Genomic DNA, 17541 nt, shown 5'->3' on the forward strand with positions numbered 1-17541 from the left:
GAAAATCATCGAAAAATTTCTCTTATCCCAGAGTTCCCATTCTGGCTCAGCAGGTTAAGGACCCAATGATGTCTCTGTGAAGCTGAGGGTGGGACCCCTGGCCTTGATCAGTTGTTTAAGGATCTGGCATTGCCTCAAGCTGTGGCACAGGTCAAAGATGCAGCTTGGATCTGGTGTAGCTGTGGCATAGGCCTCAGCTGCAGCTCCAATTTAACCCTTAGCCCAGGAACTTCCATATGCTGCAAGTGTGACCATTAGAAAGAGGAAGAAAGAAAAAAATGAAAGAAATAAATTACTTTTTATCCCAATATATGTCAATTACATTTTGAAGAAGGTAGTTCATTCTCCTGCTTTATAAAGCATAAACAAATTGAATTTGTGAATTTTAAAGATATTATGTACTTTACATTGGGAAACATACTTTATTGATATAACACAGATTTAGATAATACTTGTTGAGTTATTGTTCTGTGCCTGAGAATGTCAGGTACTATTCAAATTTCATTTTGTGTATTGAAGAATTAATAGAAATTATATTAGTGAATTGACCAAATCACAGCTCTATTAACTGGTGAAACTGCGATTTGGACCTGGCAATCTGAGTTTAGCAGCCATATTCCAAGTCACCATTATAGGAATTGATCCGTAGCACATCTGACAGAATATGAATTCTAAGTAAAAGACTCAAAATATTCCTATGTCAATGTTTTTATTGAGAGAACAGTTGGAGACCATCGTTTAAATATTTGGCAAACATGAACTTAATACTAAACTACAGAAGTAGGGAAGTTCCTTACTCTTTACAAGAGAGAGCTGGCTGAATGCCAGGTTTCCCCTGCAGTAGAGAAGTATAGAATTCCTTCTGGAGATCTTCAGATGCTAATTTATTCCTCCTTCCCAGAGCTGGAATGAGTAAGGAAACAGAAAAAGACTAAGAGTGTTGAAATACTCATAATATTCGTGTCTCTGCACATGAGGTAAAAGGATGTTTTTCTTCCCCCAAATTTACTATGATTTCATAAATAGATCTAGATATCAGTAAAAGGTATAAATTAAAATAAAATATTAGGCCATTTTCTAGAAATTTGTTTTATTCTTTAAGATGCCAATATAAGAATATTTTGATAAATAGTTTGTTTTCCAAAATTCTCAACTGATCTCCTAAATTTTCCATAAACTCAAAATTTTATGAGTTAAAACATAATGTGTTATCGCTCCAGTAACTTCCCAACATCTTTAAGAGAATAAATATTCAGACATCTTTTAAATGTTAGTTCAAAATAATGATTTGTTTTTTTCATAGCTCCAGCAACTCTGGCAGCTGCTTTTCTCTCTTTTTTGCAGTTGATAAAATCATAGTCTCTAGGCCCAGATGCCAGTATGCCAGTGTATCACAGCCAATACAATTGTACACTGCATTTTCTAAAGCATCATCTTATGATAACACATTCATTTTACATTCATGCTCAAAACCAAAAACTGCAATTTTCACTGGTTAATTGGTCACTTATTTGAGTAAATAGAATTTTGTTCAAGTCAATACATATAAGATATTTACTTTGTAATTTGATTTTCTTTTTTCTTTTTTTTTATTTGCAAGCTATGGCTACCAAGTGACTTGGATTTCAAAGTTTCAGAGCTTATGATCTGGTAGAATTATGGCCCAGCTAGTCATGAAGCTTAATTGTTATAATGATGTACAGGCATACCTTGGAGATACTACAGGTTTGTTCTAAACCACTGCAATAAAGGAAGTCACATGAATTTTTTGTTTTCCCAGTGCATGTAAAATTATATTTATACTATATTGTAGTCTATTAAGGTACAATAGCATTATGTCTAAAAAAAACATGTGCGTACCTTACTTTAAAAATACTTTATTGATAAAAACACTAACCACCATCTGGAGCTGTCAGTGACCTGAAATCTTTTTGCTGCTTGAGGGTCTTGCCTTGATACTAATGACTGATCACTGTGGTGGTTGCTGAAGGTCGGGATGGCTCTGGCAATTTCTTGAAATAAGGCTACAATAAGTTTTGCTACATTTATTGACTCTTCCTTTACTTGAACACTAGGAGGCCATTGCAAGGTTTTTAATTGGCCCACTTTCAAAATTGTTGTGTCTCAGGGAATGCGGAGGTCAGAGGAGAAAAAAGGAGAGATGGGGGAATTATCAGATGGTGGAACAGTCAAGATACACACATTTATAGATTAAGTTCACTATCTTATATACACAGTTTGTGATATCTCGAAACAATTGCAGTAGTAACATCAAAGATCACTGGTCACAGATCACCATAACAAATACAATAATAATGAAAAAGTTTGAAATACTTCAGGAGTTATCAAAATATGACACAATAACAGAAAATTAGCAGATTTGGTTGGGAAAATGGCACCAATAACCTTGCTTGCTGAAGAGTTGTCACAAAACTTCGATTTATTTACAACACAAGATATCAACAAAGTGCCAGACAGTAAACCAAAACATAATGAAGCATGCCTGCGCAATGAATATTGCATGGACCGTTCTGGGTGTTTCACAGTGATTTTATAGGTCGGTCATCCTGAAATGAAGTAAAAATCTACAGATAAAGTTAAACAGATCGAATATGAATATCTATCTAACAAGTCCGTTTGTTGTTATCACTGGCATGAACTTTCACATAAAAGAAGAATTATAGCAGTAGATATTGGGTATCACCAGCTTTGATCTTAACCTTGGTCTCTGATGTTTTTAGTCACAAGAAGAGAGGTGAGGCGTTCCCCTCGTGGCGCAGTGATTAACAAATCCGACTAGGGACCATGAGGTTGCAGGTTAGATCCCTGGCCTTGCTCAGTAGATTAGGGATCCGGCGTTGCCGTGAGCTGTGGTGTGGGTCGCAGAGGTGGCTCGGATCATGGTTGCTGTGGCTCTGGCGTAGGCCACTGGCTAGAGCTCTGATTAGACTCCTAGCCTGGGAACCTCCATATGCTGTGGAAGTGGCTCAAGAAAAGGCAAAAAGCCAAAAAAAAAAAAAAAAAAAAAAAAAAAAAGGCAACTAAATAAAGAGAGGTGAATAGTTTAAGGTTTGGGCACAGAGAATTTCATCTTTAATGTAAATTTCCTGGCCCCCTGATTGATTTACTTTTTACTATTAGTGGGATTTCTTAACAGAAACATGAGTGAGAAGTTTGCTTATGAGATTTTTTTTTTTTTTTTCTTTTTTTAGGGCTGCACCTGCAGCATGTGGAGGTTCCCAGGCTAGGGGTCGAATCAGAGCTGTAGTAGCCACCAGCCTATGCCACAGCTGCAGCAACGCCAGATCCAAGTTGCATCTGTGACCTACACCACAGCTCATGGCAATGCTAGATCCTTAATCCACTGAGAAATGCCAGGGATCAAACGTGTAGCCTCATGGTTCCTAGTCGGATTCATTTCCACTGAGCCACAATGGGAACTCCATGAGATAATTGATAGGCATCTGACACCTAATATCAAGAGCACTGGAAAAGAGTGATATGCCAAAAAGGCAATAGTCCATAAAGCTAATTATCTGGATAACCCATGAAAGAAAACTCTGACATGGCATGAAATGTACATTCCTAACACAGATAAATCTTGAAGTGTGAATCTATGCATTATTACTACCACTGTTGATCCTATGACAGAACATATTTTATCAGCAAAAGAAAAGACAAAAAATATGAACTGAACTGTTTCAAGAAAATATTTGGCTTTGATTGGAAATATATGCATCATCCTCACTACCTTCTCTCTCTTATACACCCCTTCTCGATGAGTAATATCTGTTGAACATCTCTCTGAAATGAACCTTAAATCTTCATCTTCACAGTTCCATCTATACATTCTTTCCTCCAGGCCAACAAAATAGATTATTTATGATGCTTTTGTCCCTCTCAATTTTATTGCTTTGGTAAAAGGCTTGTCCTCCAAGTCCTCTAGTGAACATATTTTTCTGGTAAATCGTCCAGTCTTACATAGTATGTGCAGTCTAGCGTGCTCAATTCTGAGTCTTTTGTTCCTCTGTCACAGCAGTTCTAGAATCTCTAATTCACTTAGCTTAGTCCATAAAGTTTCCTAATCTAATAAGAGACATATAAATACCATGTCTGTGCCACTTTCCAGGGTTCTTATCAGAGGAATAAGTCATGAATTCCAGGAAAGTACTCTCATATCAATAAATTTTCTCTTACTCAAAATTACTCTCTACCCCTGTCATTGCCCATTTGATTCAGCATCCTCAGAATATATCCTTGTACACTGTGTTCCTCTGGCTTCTGCTAGCACATGAAGGTTATACATCTCATTTTTTCAGGATATCTTTTCTTCCATTTATCCATTAGTAGTCTCAGCAATTCCCTGGCTGTGACTTAAACTGAGCTATGGATTTAAATGCCAGAAAGGTAGATAGAGATATTTTGTGGTAGTCAGAAAATGTTCTGTCTTGCATATTATTCAACTAAACTACTTTTTCAGACTTAAGATAATCCAGGGATTCATAATTTTAAAGTGCATCAATTCAGCTATATATTTTTTTTCAATTTCGATGATTTTTATTTTTTCTGTGATAGTTGGTTTATAGTGTTGTCAATTTTCTACTGTACAATCAAGTGACACAGTCACACACACACACATATATTCATTTTCTCACATTACCTCCATCATGTTCCATCACAAGTGACTAGATATAGTTCCCTGTGCTAGACAGCAGGATATCATTGCTTATCCACTCAAAATGAAATAGTTTGCATCTATTAACCCCAAGCACCCCATCCATCCCATTCCATCCCCCTCCCCCTTGGCAACCACAAATCTATTCTCCAAGTCTATGTTTTTTTTCTGTGAAAAGGTTCATTTGTGCTGTATATTAGATTCCAGATATAAGTGATATAATGTATTTGTCTTTCTCTTTCTGACTTACTTCACTCAGGATGAGAGTCTCTAGTTCCATCCACGTTGCTGCAAATGGCATTATTTCATTCTTTTTGATGGCTGAGTAGTATTGCATTGCGTACATATACCACATCTTCCTAATCTAATCATCTGTCTATGGACATTTGGGTTGTTTCCATGTCTTGGCTATTGTGAATAATGTTGCATTGATCATGCAGGTGCATGAGTCTTTTTTGAGGAAAGTTTTGTCTGAATATATGCCCAAGAATAGGCGTGCTAGGTCATATGGAAGTTCTATGTATAGTTTTCTAAGGTGCCTCCATAATGTTCTCCATAGTAGTTGTACCAGCTTCCATTCCCACCAACAGTGCAGGAGGGTTTTGTTTTCTCCACATCCTCTCCAGCATTTGTTATTTGTGTACTTCTTAATGATGGCCATTCTGACTGGCTTGAGGTGGTATCTCATGGTAGTTTTGATTTGCATTTCTTTAATAATCAGGAATATTGAACATTTTTTCATGTGCTTGTTGGCCATTTGCACATCTTCCTTGGAAAAAAATGTCTATTCAGGTCTTTTGCCCATTTTTCATTTTGGTTGTTGGCTTCTTTGCTGTTGAGTTGTATAAGTTACTCATATATTTTAGAGATGAAGCCCTTGTCAGTTGAATCATTTGAAAGTATTCTCTCCCATTCTGTAAGTTGTCTTTGTGTGTGTGTGTGTGTGTGTGTGTGTGGTTTCCTTTGCTGTGCAAAAGCTTATCAGTTTGATTAGGTCCCAATGGTTTACTTTTGCTTTTATATCTGTTGCTTTGGGAGACTGATCTGAGAAAACATTTGTACAGTTGATGTCAGAGAATGTTTTGCCTAGGTTCCCTTCCAGGAGTTTGATGGTGTCTTGTCTTATATTTAAGTCTTTCAGCCATTTTGAGTTTATTTTCATGCATGATGTGAGGGTGAGTTCTAGTTTCATTGATTTGCATGCAGCTGTCCAGATTCCCAGTAATACTTGCTGAATAGACTGTCTATTTCCCATTTTATGTTCTTGCCTCCTTTGTTAAAGATTAATTTACCATTAGGTGTTTGGGTTTATCTCTGGGTTCTCTATTCTGTTCCACTGGTCTGTATGTCTGTTTTGGTACCAGTACCACACTGTCTTAATAACTGTGGCTTTGTAACATTGCCTGAAGTCTGGGAGAGTTATGCCTCCTGCTTGGTTTTTGTTCCTCAGAATTGCTTTGCCAATTCCTGGTCTTTTGTGGTTCCATATAAATTTTTGGATTGTTTGTTCTAGTTCTGTGGAAAATGTCATGGGTAATTTGATGGGGGTTGCATTGAATCTGTAGATTGCTTTGGGTAGTATGGCCATTTTTACAATATTAATTTTTCCAACCTATGAGCATGGAATAGCTTTCCATTGCTTTACATCTTCTTTAGTTTCCTTGATTAATATTTTATACTTCTTGGCATATAGGTCCTTTGCCTCCTTGGTTGGGTGTATTCCCAGGTATTTGATTTTTTGTGGTGCAATTTTAAAAGGCATTGTGTTTTTGTATTCATTTTCTGAAGTTTCATTGTTAGTGTACAGAAATGCAACTGATTTCTGATGTTAATCTTATATCCTGCTACTATGCTGAATTTATTGATTGGTCCAAGTAGCTTTTGGGTTGAGTCCTTAGGTTTCCTATGTGTAGTATCATGTCATCTGAATACAGTGACCGTTTTATCTCTTCTCTTCCTATTTGGATGCCTTTTATTTCTTTTGTTTGTCTGATTGCTGTGGCTAGGACTTCCAATACTATGTTGAATAACAGTGGTGAGAGTGGGCATCCTTGTCTTGTTCCAGATTTTAGTGAGAAGGCTTTCACTTTTTCTCCATTGAGTATTATATTTGCTGTGGGTTTGTCATAAATGGCTTTTACTATGTTAAGGTATGCTCCCTCTATACCCGTACCTGTTCTTCTTTTCTAATTCATTTAGTTGGTGAGTTAATTTGATGATTTGAAAATTTTCTTCTTTTTTGAGGAATGCCTGTATGATTATGAGTTTCCCTCTAAGCCCTGCTTTTGAGGCATCTCATATATTTTGAATGGTTGTTTCTTCATTATAATTTCTCTCCAAGTATTTTTTAATTTCCTTATTGATTTCCTCATTGATCCGTTGGTTTTTTTAGTGGTATTTTGTTTGGTCTCTATGTAGTTAGTTTTTTCTCATTTCTTTCACTGTGGTTGATTTCTAATTTTATGTCATTGTGGTCAGAGAAGATACTTGAAATAATTTCTATACTCTTGAATTTGTTGAGGTTAGCTTTGTGCCCCAGTATGTGACCAATCCTTTAGAATGTTTCATGTGCACTTAAAAAGAATGTATATCCTGATTTTTTTGGTCCTGAAAATATCAAGTAATTCTAACTTTTCTACTTCATCAATTTAGGATCTCTGTTGCCTTACTGATTTTCTCTCTAGAGGATCTGTCCATTGCTGTGAGTGGGGTGTTAAAGTCTCCTACTATGATTGTATTCCCATCGATTTCTCCTTTTATGTCAGTTAGTATTTGTTGTATGTATCTGGGTGATCCTATATTAGGGGCATATATGTTGACAATTGTAATATCCTCTTCTTGAATGGATCCTTTAACCATTAAAAAGTGTCCTTCTTTTCATTCTTTATGGCCTTCATTTTAAAGTCTGTTTTATTTGAAATGAGTATTGCAACTCCTGCTTTCCTGTCTTGTCCATTGGCATGAAATGTTTTTTCACATCCCCTTACTTTCTATCTATATGTGTCCTTTGCCCTAAGGCAAATCTCCTATAGACAGTAGATTGTTGGCTCTTGCTTTTTTATCCAGTCTGTCCCTCTGTGTCTTTTGATTGGAGCATTCAGTCCTTGACATTTAAGGTGATTATTGGTAAATATGTATTTATTGCTATTTTAAACCTCGATTTCCAGTTGATTCTGTTTATTTTCTTCCTTTCTTTTTTAGTTGGATGATTTCCATTTATATTATGTTTGCGTACTTTTCTTTTTAGTTTTTGGGAATGTAGGGTTTGGTTTTGATTTGTGGTTTCCCTGTTTTTTTAAGTATATTAACCCTATACCTGCCTGCTTCAGCCTGATAATCATATAGGCTCAAACACATTATTTAAAAAAAAGCCTAGATTTTCTTACTTTCATCCCTCACCTTCTATGATTTTGAAGTCCTGTTTTAACATCTTCTTGTTTGTCCTTTTGTTGTTCCCCTTTTACAGTAGTTTTTTTTTTTTCTTCCTTTTGCCTTTTAGACCTGTATACTGCCTTATTTAAGTGAATGCTTTCCAATGGTGATTTCCTCTGTCCTATTTCTCCTTATTTCTTTTTTATTTAGAGAAGCCATTGCAGTATTTCTTTTAGAATGGGTTTAGTTTTGCTGTACTCTTTTTCCTTTAGTTTGTTAGAGAAATTATTTTTTTCTCCTTCTATTTTAAAAAATATTCTTGCTGGGTAGAGTATTCCAGGCTGCAAATTTTTCCCTTTTAGAACTTTGAATATATCTTTCCACTCTCTTTGGACTGGTAGTATTTCTGTAGAAAATGAGCTGATAGCCTTATGAGGGTTCCCTTATAATTAATGTTTTGTGTTTTTCTTGCTGCCTTTAAATCCTCTCTTTATATTTAGCTTTTGCCATTTTATTACAATATGTCTTGGTATGGGCCTGTTTGGGTTCAACATGTTTGGGGCCCTCTGTGCTTCCTGTATCTTGATATCTGTTTTCTTTAGATTTGGAAAGTTTTCACATGTAGTTTTTTCAAATATATTTTCAATCCCTTTTTCTTTTTCTTCTCCTTCTGGAATTCCTATTATGTGTAGATTGGCCTGCTTTATATTATCCCATAGATGTCCTATATTTCTTTCATGTTTTTTCATTTGGTTTTCTGTCAGCTGCCCTGAATGGGTGATTTCCATTATTCCATCAAGTCACTAATTCGTTCCTCTTCATTGTTCATTCTTCTCTTTAGTGCCTTTAATTCAGTTTGTGTCTCTGTAAATGGATTTTATAATTTTTCTTGGTTCCTCCTTATGTTTCCTAGTTCAAAACTAAAGTAATCTACATTACTGTTTATATCTACTCTTAATTCCTTCATATTCACTCTTAATTCCTTCATATTCACTCTTAATTCCTTCAGTATTTTCACTATCTCCCTTTTGAACTCAGTGTCTATTAGATTGCAGAGGTCTGTTTCATTGCTGCTTCAGGTGAATTCTCCTGGTCCTTTAAATGGGAATGGTTCCTGAGCTTCTCCCTTTTGCTTATGCTTTTGTTTTTCTGTGAGTTTAGGAAAACCAAACTGAAGTCTTGGAGGGCTATTTCTATGCAAGAGTACCCCTTTGTATTTTGTGGAAAGTAACTATTTTTGGTGTGGGAATCTGGATATTTGCTGTCTCTTTCTTTGGTGTGAGCAGGCTGTTATCTCCCTGAGTGTGTTTCCAAGAAGGATGCAGTGGACAAGGCTAGCAGTCAATGCCTGATTGCTGGGCTCTTGACAGTAGCAGGAAAGTGGTGCAGGCTATTCCTATTTGCAGGGCCATGGGAAGTGGTAATGAACCTCAGGCTGATTTAGGCGATGCCTGGAGTATTTGGCAGTGGCAGTGTCAGGGTGTGGGAGTTCCTAAGGGAGTGAGAGCAACAACAGGTGGTGTTCAGTTGCAATGCCCTCCTCTGTGGTGCCCTCTGAGGTATTTGGGGCCACAAGTGATGCCTATTCACTGGCCCCAAGTGGTGGTGGGCCACACCCACCTCTGGAGTCACAGATAATTGGGGTGGTTTGATCTGGCACCTGTAGACACACAAGAAGCACCCCATCCCACTTAGCCCATGCAGGAGGTGCTGCACAGGCTTTCCTATTTGCAGGGTCCTGGAAACTGACAGTGAGCAAGCAGATGTGGGCATTGCCTGGAGCATTTGGTAGTGGCAGCAGCAAGGTGGGTATGTTCCCAGGGGAGTGGGAGCAACAACAGGTGGTGCTCAGTTGCTGACCTCTGATGTGACTGGGGCTGCAGGTAGAGCCTGTTCACAGACTCCTAGTGGTGGCAAGCCATGACTCCCTCTGGTTTATGAGATGACTGCTGCAGTTTGTCTCTGCTGCCTGTAGATCATGCAAGATACACAGTGTCACACTTAGCCCCCACTGTCCTTATTCCATACAATAGGTGCCCAGCCACCAGTAGCCTGCACAAAAGGAGCCTGGTTTGCTGTACCCTGAGCAAATGGCCTCTCACTACCTTTAGCCTGTGCCAGAGGCACCCCATACTGAGAGCCTGTGCTTGTTCAGTGAAAAAAATTCCTATGGCAGTCCACCCCTCCTCTTCTTTTCCCCAACAATGGCACCTTGCTTCTCCTGTGGGCCCAGACCTCCTCCAGGGTTGCCTCAGCTATGGTGCTCCACTCCCCAGCCCATTGTTCAGTGCTCCCTAACCCCTCAGGTTGTCTCCGTAATCCAACCCTAGCCCTTTCCTCAGAACGGACCTCCAGAGCCTGAATCTCAGTGCCAGCCCCCACCTAAACATCTCATTCTGTGCTTTCCAGGGTTGTGGTGCAGTTGATCTGTGTGGCTTTCACTCTGTTTTGCCCTTTTCAGTCCAACTTCTGTGCTATTTTCATGACTTGAGGTCCTTCCATCTCAGCTCATCTCTCCATTGGTTAGGTGGCTTCCCAGGGTGTGAGTTCCTTTTCTCTTTCATCACTCACTGTCAGGAATGCTAGCCTCATCCTGCAAGCCATACGGGAAGTCCATAGTCTCATCCTGATTCCTTCTCTCTCTTTTTATTTTCTTTCTTCTACCAAGTTATGTGGAGGTTTTTTTTTTTTTTTTTTTTTTTTTTTTTTTGCCCTTTTGGAGGTTTAAGTTCTTCTGCCAACATTCAGTAGATGTTCTGTGCAAATTATTCTACATGTAGATGTGTGTGTGTGTTTTTTTTTTAATGTGTTTGTGGGAGAAGGTGGGCACAACGTCTTACTCCTCTGCCATCTTGATCCTTCTCCCCAACTCAGGTATCTTAATGACCTGTCACAATATCTCATTCTTTCCTAATCAAGACCCCAATCTTGGCATAGCATTAACCTAAGAGACCACCATCCTCATGATTAAATATAAAGTATTCTTTTTCTGTCTGTGGATTAAATGGAGATAAGTGTCTCTTTAGACTCTTTAGGTTCTCTGATAGCCACAATTAATTTTTTACAGACTTTATTTTTTAGAGCAGCTTAAGGATCATGATAAAATTGAGAGGAAAGTGCAGAAATTATACACACACACCCCTGCTTCCACAAAGCCTCCTCCATTATGAACATCACTCCCCAGAATGGTATATTTACTACTGAGAATGAGCCTAAATTGACACATCATTATGATGCAAAGTCCATGGTTTACCTTAGGTCTTACTCTTGGTATTGTATATTCTATAGGTTTGGATAGATTTATAATGATATATACACATAATATCATATAACATTTTCATTGCTCTAGAATTCTCTTTGCTCTGCCTATTATTCTCTCCCCCTCTGTTTCATCCCTGACACAACTTATCTTTTAGCTCTTTATAAAGCTTTGCCTCTCCTAGAATGTCATATACAGTTGACCCTTAAACAAAACAGTTTTGAACTGCACATGTCCATCTAACATGGACTTTTTTCAGTAGTAAATACTGCAGAACTCCATGATAGACAGTTGGTTGAATCTGTGGATGCACAATCACTGATAGGGTGGAACTTTATATACAGAGGGCTAACTATAAGTTATATGTGGATTTTCAACCATGTGGAGAGTTTGTACCCCTAACCTCCATATTGTTTAAATGTCGCTGGTGTCACATACAATATGTAGCCTATAGATTGGCTTCTTTCACTTAGTATGTACTTAATAGTTCTCCGTGTATTTTCATGGCTTGGTAGCTCATTTCTTTTTAGTTCTGAATAATATTGCACTGTCTAGATTACCATAATTTATTTATCCATTTACTTCTTAAGGTATTTCTTGGTTGCTTCTAACTTTTGGCAGTTATGAATAAAACTACTATAAAATCCATATGCAGATTTTTAATGTAGACATAAATGTTCAACTCCTTTGGGTAGATACCAAAGAATGCGATTGTTAGATTATATAGTAAAAGTATATTTAGCTTTGTAAGAAAACTAAACTGTCTTCCAAAGTGGCTATACCAGTTTGCATTTCTACCAGCAACGTGTGAAAATTCCTATTGCTCTATATTCTTGCCACCATTTGGCATTGTCAGTGATCCATATTTTGGCCATTCTAACACATATGTAATGGTATGTCATTGTTGTTTTCATTTGCTTTCCATAATGGTCTGTGATGTGAGCATCTTTTCATATGCCTATTTGCCATGTGTATATCTTCTTTGATGGGGAGTCTATTAAAGTGTTTGGCCCACATTTTAACAGAGTTCTTCTTATACTTACTATTCAGTTTTACACCCTTAATCTTTAGATTGGTCACAGTCAGTGTTTTACTGTATTTATTCAAAAAATCAAGTGCTCTGAGAAAAAATATGTAATTCTGTTTTCCTTATAATTACTCTCGTACCCATACTTCTATAACACCTAATACACTGTACTTGCTAACGTAATTCCTTTCCTCAGTATAACAGCCTAGTTCATGACTGGCAAATATTTTAATGATCACACTGTTTTTATGTGCAGTTTTGTTATTATTATTGCCAGCCAACCATAGAAATATCTAGTTATAAAAGCCCATTTTTACCGTCTTTTGAAGACTCCTCTGTGTGTGGATTACAATTCTCCAATGACTGCCTTTGTTTCAGACTATATTTTCTAGAATGCTTGTACAGAAAATAGCCTTGAAAGTAGAGATGGTGTCTCTCTCAAGGGTAAGGTCTGTTTGCTGACCAGTAAAATAAAGATAATAATTTTCTCTGGTAAAGTTTTGTCCAGTGAAATGTCCATTATAAATTTAGGGTACCCTAAACTTTGATTTTTTTTTTTCCTGTAATGCACACTACTGTGAATGCAATACATCATCTGTCATTCATTGTGTAGCCTTGTAGTGACTAATCTTGAGGAATATACACACATGCTAATCTGGCTATTTTTTTTTTTTTTTTTTTTTTTGCTCTGGGTAATAAACTGCCCTTTGTGTCTGTCCTAATCCTCTGTGTCTTTTGCCAACATCTATCAAACTTTGGAAAGCTAGATGGTTGGTTTGAAGGTGGGGTAAAAATCATAGAACCTTCACAGTTCTTACCACTGGAGCCAGTTTTTGAAGTTCAGATTCCTGTATTAACAGACACTGTGATAGAGGTGCAACCAGTACTTTTATTGGGAAAGAAAATTTGGGAAATCCTCTAGGGGGAGGAAGTATTTTAGGTCTGAAGGAAAAGTTGGATGTGTTGCAGCCTCCATCAAGGCCTCAGCCAACCCCATGGGGATCTTTGCAGTAAGAAGAGCCATGCATATTTTAGGGGCCATAACTTCATACTCATGTGTTAACTACTCATTGGACACATGTTGCCCCAGGAGGGTGTTAGAACTTTAAGAAATGCGGTTATATTCAGCTGATAGTTATTTTCATTCCTAGAGAGATCAGACAGATGATTTTCTAGAAGAGTTAAGTCATTTAGTCCTATAGGAGATACTGGATGGTACAGTGCAAGCTCTACTATAAGGAAAATCCAGGAAAAATATAAATTGCTCCATCCAGAATCTTAACATCTTTGAGCTTCTTTTTTATAATATATAATGATTTTTATTTTTTTCCATTATAGCTGGTTTACAGAATTGGTGTTCTATCAATTTTCTACTATGCAGCATGGTGACCCAGTTCCACATACATGTATACATTATTTTTTCTCACATTATCATGCTCCATCATAGGTGACTAGACATAGTTCCCAGTGCTACACAGCAGGTTCTCACTGTTAATCCATTCCAAAGGCAGCAGTCTGCATCTATTAACCCCAAGCTCCCAATCCATCCCACTCCCTTCCCTTCCTCCTTGGCAACCACAGGTCTATTCTCCAAGTCCATGGTTTTATTTTCTGTGGAAAGGTTTATTTATGCCATATATTAGATTCCAGATATAAGTGATATCATATAGTATTTATCTTTCTTTCTAACTTACTTCACTCAGTCTTTGAGCTTCTTCATTCTTCAAACTACAAACCTTTTAATGTTAAATTTTTTTGGATATTGTTATCTACAAGCTGTACATTTAATGCACATGCTTAAAATTCTCCCATGTCATTTAATTTTAAATTTCAACTATTAAAATTTTTAGTTTAAATATCAACTAAAAGAGAGGGATTCAGCCATGCTCTCCCTTCTGGTGGTGGACCCTGGGCAGGGCCCTGGCCAGGGATCTAGGATGCTGAACATCCCTTCCCCATCTTCCCCAGGCCCCAGCTGGCAGCCACTGCATTACTGACTGGAGTGAGTCTAGCAAGGGATGCAGGTCACTTATGTGCCTTTTACATTGATTTAAAAAAAAAAAAAAATTGTCAAGATGGTAGAATAGAAGGACTGGAGCTCAACTTCTCTCCTAAAAACAAAATTTACAACCAAATGCTGAGCAGTCTTCAACCAAATAGACCAGAAACTTTCAAAAAGATATCCTACTCCAGAAGACAAAAGGAGGCCATATCAAGAGGTAGGAGGGGTGATTTCATGATATAAACAACCCCATACCTCCCTGGTGGGAAGCCCCACAGACTGGAAACTGTTTCACAGAGACTCACCTACAGGAGTGAGAGTTCTGAGCCCCACATCAAAATCCCTTGTATGGGGATTTGGCACTGGGAGAAAGAGCCCCCAGAGCATGTGTCATTGAAGGCCATTGGGGCTTGTATGCAGGAGCTCCATGGGACTGGGGGAAATGGAGACCCCCATTCTTAAAAGGCGCACACAGACTTTCACATGCACTGGGTCCCAGGGCAAATAAAAGTCTCTATAGGAATCTGGGTCATACCTGACTGCAGTTCTTGGAGGACTTCCTGGGAAAACGGGTGAATGTGGCTTGTTGTTGGGGAAGGACAATGGAAGCAAAGCTCTTGGGAATATTCGACAGTGTGCCTTTCTCTGGAGGTAAGGGAAAATCTGGCTCCACCCATCAGCACTGAGAAGCCCCAGGGCAAACAGCAATCCAGGTGGGATCACAGCACTGATCCTCAGTAAACAGGCTGACTAAGGACCCTCCCAGGCACACAGCCACCTCTAATCTCATCCAGAGACAAAGCCTCACCCACCAGAGGGATAGGAATCAGTTCCACCTACCAGTGGGCAGGCATCAGTCCCTCCCATCAGGAAGCCTACAGCAAGCCCCTGTACCAACTTCAGCCACAAGGGGGGCAGACACCAGAAGTAAGAGAGGCTACAACTCTATTATCTGTAAAAAGGCCACCACACCAAAAACTTATAAAAATGAAGAGACAGAGAAGTATATCTCAGATGAGGGAGAAAGAAAAACCCACAGAAAATCAGCTAAGTGATCAAGAGATTTTCAGCCTCTAGGAAAAAATCTTTAGACTGTTGATGCTAAAGATGATACAAGACATTGGAAATGAACTGGAGGCAAAAATGGATAATTTACAGGAAACACTGAACAAAGAGACACAAGATATAAAACTTAAACAAGAAGAGATGCAAAACATAATAACTGAAATAAATATCAACTATTTACTACTGTTTAACGTTTTATATGGATTACTGCCTTATGACTCATGCATCCTATCTCATTTACTTTCAATACACTCAGACTACTCCTTTTCATGCATTTAGGTTTCAGATTAAATGCCACTTTCTTAGAGACATTAGCTAAAATGGCTCCTCTATTGTTTTCTAATAACAAACCTTCTTCTTTTCGTGATAGTACTCACAATAATTTAGACTAGTAGATTTATTTGATTATTTATTTTCTGAATACCCTAGTAGATTGTGAATTTCAGGAAAACAGAAAAGAAATCTAGTTTGTTCAGTTATGTTGCAGTAATCATATGTGTTATCATAAAAATATTCCCAGATTTCTGCCTTCCATGCCACAGTAATGTTGTATCTCTTGGTCCCTTTGTAGTTGTTGTGGTCATATGATTAATTATAACCAGTGTCCTATGAGCAGAAGTTATGTGGGTCACTTCTGTGACCAAGCACTTAATTGCCAAGATGGGACTCTATGGAGCACTTTTCTCTCTAGCGCCACAATGGGTACCATTCGAGGTGAAGGCAGCTCCCTCAGTCTAATTTCCTCCAATACTATGACGAGTCATTTCCCTCTGGCTACTTTTGATGGGCATGCAATGGGATTAAGAAATAAACTAATATTGCTTTAAACCACTGAGATTGGCTACTTGATTACAGAGCATAACCTAGACTATCCTGTAGGATATACTGCCTTATACTATGCTAAGCTAGAGCCTTGTGTAAAGAATAAACCAGATAATTTCTGAAGGAAAGAAAGAATAATGTTGTTTGTTTATGTGGGATTCTCGGATCTGTGGTTCATTTTTTAAATGAGAACTTTCTCAATATTTGTTTCAACATAGATACTACAAAACCAAAGAGCACCCCCCAAAATGCAATGTAAAGGAAAAAAGGAACTGACACTTGTTTACCAAGGGAGTCATCTTCTGTGACATGATTAGAATAAAAAGTTTCTTCATTGGTTACAAAATTGATGAATTACAAGAGAATAAAATGTTTCCAGCACTTTAGAGAGTGTTATGTCTCATAAAACCTATATATTTCAGTGTAGGCTAAGAGATTCTATTTGAATCAGCTCCCTAATAAATAAAAATCCACTGAGGAAATAGTATGAGCTGGTTAGAGAGGAGATTGCACTAGCACTCTGCCAAAAATTAAGGTATAGTCTTTTTATTCTAAATCAGGTAAATAGAATGTTTCAAGAAAAAAACATGTTCCCCTTGTGCCAACTGTGCTTCTTTTTATTCCAACCACCTGGAATTTTTGTAAAGTCTGTATACAACTGTGCCTCTAGTTCAGTGATCCCAGTGATGCCGTAATTCTGTAATGGTGCTGGAGGCTTGCCTCAGTTTCAGTGAAGGATTGCTATTACCCTAGCCAACTATCTCTACTCCTTTTCTCTGCATGGTCAGGTTGACTCCTAATATTTGTGAATTTCTATTGTGGTTAAGTCAGAGTTATTTATTTTCTATCAATGATATTTTCAAATATCTATCACATCTGATTTCTATAGAAAGGTCTATATGAATTTCAAATTATATACTTCATTCAAATGAATTACAATGTGTTCTTTTCTATCTTTTTGACTATTATTATGAATATGTGATGTTTCCCTCATTTGCTTTTGTCTTTTTAAAACTCATGGAAACACATTTCTAAGACTCCCCCACATTATGTCTTCTATTGTCATTCTATACTTTAGTCGGGCAACTCTGTCCTATTTTCCTTTCTTCCTTTCTTCTTTCATTATAAGTCTAAGTCCAAATCCTTCTTTCTGTCATATTGGTTCAGGATTGGTGATGGTGACAGGATTAGACAGAAGGGCTTGACTTCCATTGCTTTTTACTTTCTTTTTCTTCTTAAGCATTCAGATTTAGTCCTTTTTGAAATGATACAAATATTCCTTCATAATCTTTTTTTCAAACTTCTCCAAAAATTGAATC

This window comes from Sus scrofa, chromosome 8 (assembly GCF_000003025.6).
Source record: "Sus scrofa isolate TJ Tabasco breed Duroc chromosome 8, Sscrofa11.1, whole genome shotgun sequence".
In the NCBI taxonomy this organism is placed as follows: Eukaryota; Metazoa; Chordata; class Mammalia; order Artiodactyla; family Suidae; genus Sus; species Sus scrofa.